This window comes from Sus scrofa, chromosome X (assembly GCF_054392235.1).
Source record: "Sus scrofa isolate SSC_HxYL_T2T_F1_AM1 chromosome X, Sscrofa_HxYL_maternal_Yorkshire_Landrace_v2.0, whole genome shotgun sequence".
Taxonomy (NCBI): domain Eukaryota; kingdom Metazoa; phylum Chordata; class Mammalia; order Artiodactyla; family Suidae; genus Sus; species Sus scrofa.
Window position 1 is genome coordinate 130,253,855 of NC_139401.1, and position 5,120 is coordinate 130,258,974.

A 5,120-nucleotide genomic window follows, 5' to 3' on the forward strand; every position below is an offset into this window, starting at 1 on the left:
CAGCAGGTGGGGGTACTCTAATCTCAGCCCTATTGAGCATAATTACTGGTTGACGAAATGGTTAATTAGTTGGTTGGCTGCTATACTAGAAAAAATATAAACCTCTAGAAGTACATAATTCTTGGAGCTCCCGTCGTGGCTCAGTGGTTAACGAATCCGACTAGGAACCATGAGGTTGCGGGTTTGATCCCTGGCCTTGCTCCGTGGGTTAAGGATCTGGCATTGCCGTGAGCTGTGGTGTAGGTTGCAGACACGACTCGGATCCTGAGTTGCTGTGGCTCTGGCGTAGGCCGGTGGCTACAGCTCCGATTCGACCCCTGGCCTGGGAACCTCCATATGCCGCAGGAGCGGCCCAAGAAATGGCAAAAAGACAAAAAAAAAAAAAAAAAAGTACATAATTCTTTAGAAAGTTAATTTTTTTTGCTTGCATATTTAACAATACCTAGGTCACAAAAAGGTCACATTATAGAACTACAAAACGTCTTGGCCCTTGGATGTCCTCAGCTTCACACTTTTCACTACAGGGGAATGCCATCACTAACACCCCTCTCAGAGCCCCTCTGGACACAATCATCCTAGAGTTTGGGGAAATAAAACATTTATTTTACCTACTTAACTCATATACTCACTCATACTAAAACAAGAACAACTGCAGTGATGCATATTTCCTCATTCGTTGCCAATCTTCAGCAGTTTAGATCTGCATTTCATGAGAGCTATTCTCAGACAGGGTTCTCAATGTAATATATTCCATTCTTTCCGCCACTTGGTTTGTGTTTCATCCAAAGTTAGGATCGCTCCTCTTAGAAAAGTCATACTTCTATGTATGTTACTTGCATCTTTCTTGGAAGCGGACGTGGGCTATTCGCAGACGTGCATACTCGCCTTTCTCCCTCAATTCGTCTCAACCTTTTACATGCTCTCGAAAGTCTTGCCCCAGTAATTCCGAACTGCTTTTACTTATTTGAAATCATCCATAGTTATGAGCAGAAGGCTTTGAGTTCACCACTCAAGTTAACAACCCAGAAGCAATTAAAATGGCACAGGAAGCAAAGAGTATGTATGGAGCTACTTCTCACTGACCGATAGAAGCAGAAGAAGACATATTTTTTTTTTACTCATTCACAGAACTCAGTAACAAATTCTCTAGGCCATCTTTTTTTTCTCCCACCACCTTGGATTCTTGGCTCAGACCGAGGGGAACTACGTTGATTTTCACGTTGAAATAATAAACACCCCCAGGTAAAGCAAGGCACTCTGGGTATTTGCTTGCTGTTCCGAATGAACTTGGAAACGGAGGGAAACCCTGGAGCGGGGACTGGGACATCTGTGGCTGCCTAGCCCTTCACCAAAAGGGGAACATAAGCTCTCCTTCCAACTTAAGAATGGAGATTGCAGAGGGAGGGCAGCAACAAGGCGGAACAGGCCGTCCCTCATTCGTACGCCCCTCTCGACAAAACTCCGGCACCCTCTAAGGACAAAAGTGCCTTTGTGGCAGCTGTGGGATCCACCACCACATGCCAAGGGACCCGGGGAGGAGTCCCCCCTCCCCCACTCACTGGGTAATAGGTATACAGACCTCGGTCTTGGCTGTGGATCCTTCGGTGGCCCATGAACCAGCTTCAGCCCCTCTTGGTCGTGGTCCCGGAGCCCACGGATGAGAAAGCCTTCGAGGAAGTCAAAATTCCCAGAGGGAAAGCGGCAGCACCTCGTAGGAGCAAAAAATATCCGCGGTCGGTTGCATGTGAGTGGGTAAAAGAGCGAGACGTCACTTGCACCCCGGCTCCCCCACGGCGGCACCGCTGGGTGCAGAGACACCCTTTCGGTGTTGATTTCAACCCCCGGGGAAAAGTGAGAACACGTGAGTTAGCTCCTGGCTTCCGCAGCTGTATGGGATGCGGCCAAAGAGGTCCATTTCTCTCTCGCCCCGTGCAGAGTACGCATCCTGAGCTGCAAGAGCGGGGTTGGAAAGAAGCTAGGAGAGGGGCCGCTAGGCTTCCAGGCCGTTACAGGGAAGCAGATCCGATGGCGTCGCGGACTCCATCAAGGAGCCCACGCAGAGCCTGCTGGGAACCCTTTGTTCGCGGAAACCCCTAACTGGTCCACGGCATCCTCAGCACTGCGCATGTCTCAAACTAAGTGTCAATCTGCGCATGAGTGGATGAAGACGTGGTCGGCAGTGAGCAACAAGGAAATTCGGCCGTTTCTGACAACACAGATGAGTCTTGAGGGTATTCTGCTAAGCAAAGTAAGTCAGAGAAAAACAGAGACTGTATGATGTCATTTATATGTGGTATCCAAAGATGCTGAACTCACAGGAACAGCGAGGGGGTTACCAGGGAGGGGTTGGAGGGTGAGCGAAAAGGGAGGATGCTGGTCAGAGGGTATAAACTTCCAGTTATAAGATGACTAAGTTCTGGGGATCTAAGATACAGCATGGTGACAATAGGTGACAATGCTGTTATTGTATATTTGAAAGTGGCTGAGAGAGTAAATCTTAAAAAGTCTCACCACACACACAAATGTATGTAGAGTGACGGATGTGATAATTAACCTTACGGTGCTAATTATTTCATAATATGTGGGTATCAAACCATCACGTTGTACACCTTAAACCTACACAATATGTCAATTGAGTCTCAATAAAATTGGAAAAAACGGCGATTCTCAGTTGTAATATCACTTTTTAAACCATCAGGACTGTCTCCTCTGCCTTCACTCCCTCTCTGTTGGTTTCTCAGAAATATATAAAAACATTCACCAAATTATTGTTCCAAACCATTCTAGAAATAACTTTTAAAGAATAGAAGATATTGGAGTTCCCGTCAGGGCTCAGTGGTTAGCGAATCCGACTAGGAACCATGAGGTGGCGGGTTCGGTCCCTGCCCTTGCTCAGTGGGTTAAGGATCCGGCGTTGCCGTGAGCTGTGGTGTAGGTTGCAGACGCAGCTCGGATCCCGCGTGGCTGTGGCTCTGGTGTAGGCCGGTGGCTACAGCTCTGATTAGATTAGACCCCTAGCCTGGTAACCTCCATAGGCCGCAGGTGCAGCCCTAGAAAAGGCAAAAAGACAAAAAGGAAAAAAGAATAGACGATATGAATGTATTTGTCAGAAACATGGCAGCTTACAAATGTAAGTAATTTTGACTCTATTCTTCATTTCCAAAGTTTGAGAATCTATATATAATGTTAATGAATGCTTCACTACTGTCTATACCCCACAACTGGAGGTGTGATAGAAACTAGCATATCCTCAGAGACTGCAAACAGAAAAGCCTCCATCTGCCTTCATCTTCTAATTTTTTCTAAGGCTCTCCAAAGTTACTCTCAATAATACACTCAGGACATAAAGTTACAAATGGATAACAGCTAGACAGGACCTTAGATATCACCTAATTTAATCATCTTTTTTCTTTTCCTTTTTATTTCTTAACACTGAAAAAGACTTTATTTAACCAATCAATTAATGAGAGAACCAGCAAGATATTATGACCATTCAAAAAAAAAAAAAAACCAATTACAGAGCTAAGAGATTTATAGGAAATTTAACCAAATAAATTAGGTAATGTCCAAAAGGTCATAAATATTTAAGATTATACGTTCTACTGGAGAAAAATTATTTGCATTTGTACTGGAAAAAAACTACAAGTTAACAACTTCATAAGTACAAGACCTTTATTTACAGATAAACAATGAGTATAACTAGAAAATGAGTTACATAAAAATTATTATAAACTCCAAGTATTGTAAAATTATTCTATTTAAAGTTGTTTTATTTTGCTGATATAATTCATTATGAAAAAAGAGAGCATTTCTTTAAATAATTAACAGTTTTTAAAAAGCTGAATTTTCGATGTCATGCTTAATTATTGATCTGTAAACTCCACCTTGTAGTAAATTCTCTGCTTACTTCTCAAAAAAATTATTGTAAGGAAGAGCCCCAGGTTTGAGCTTACATCAAGGTGAGTGAATCATTAATCACTGACAGATTCATGAAAAATAATCTGGAAGTAGTATATTATAGTAGAAAAGAGTCTTCTTTTTTTTCCTGTCTTTTTAGGGCCACAGTTGCAAGCATATGGAAGTTCCCAGGCTAGGAGTCGAATCAGAGCTTCAGTTACCGGCCTACACCACAGCCACAGCAACACAGGATCCAAGCCGCATCTGCGACCTGCTCCACAGCTCATGGCAATGCCGGATCCTTAATCCACTGACCAGGGCCACATCCTCATGGATACTAGTCAGGTTCATAACCCACCAAGCCGTAACGGGAACGCCCAGTAAAATTATTATCTTGAAACTAGTTCTAGATCCTTTAAGCATTCGCTAGTTAATTAACCAATTAATCAATCAATGAGTAGCAAGAAAAAGTGAGTAAACAATGAGATAAGCTAAGTTCATTCTCCTACACAAGCTTCATTCCCATCTGATATTGAAAGGATGTGTCTCATTTTCAAGTTTCACAATTTTTTTTTTTCTGCCAGTACCCATTCTTGCTATCCTAAAAAATCTCCAAAGGTTATTTTTAAGGAGGTTTCCCTCGGTAGGTTTGGCATGTTTATTTCTAATAGGTGCAGCAAGAATGCTATTTAGGAGTTCCCGTCATGGTGCAGTGGTTAACGAATCCGACTAGGAACCATGAGGTTGCGGGTTCCATCCCTGGCCTTGCTCAGTGGGTTAAGGATCCGGCATTGCCGTGAGCTGTGGTGTAGGTCACAGACGCGGCTCGGATCCCACGTTGCTGTGGCTCTGGCATAGGCTGGCAGCTACAGCTCCGATTAGAACCCTAGCCTGGGAACCTCCATATGCCACGGGAGCAGCCCAAGAAATGGCAAAAAAGACAAAAAAAAAAAAAAAAGAAGAATGCAATTTAATCACACAGGCCTCCTTGAGTTTCTTCTGCAAATGTAGAAATACATGGTATCAAGCAACTACCATGGTCCCCAAATTAACTTCTGTCTAGAAGTTTACATAAGAAATCTTGAGTTTGACTTTCGAAAAACTTTCACTGTATTTTTCTCCTAACCAAGGCTATGAAACCGAGCCCAAGATACACTCTGCACCAGATTTCATGTACAGAACCTATAAATTTAGGTGAAATCCTCTCTTCTTCAGGTCCCCCA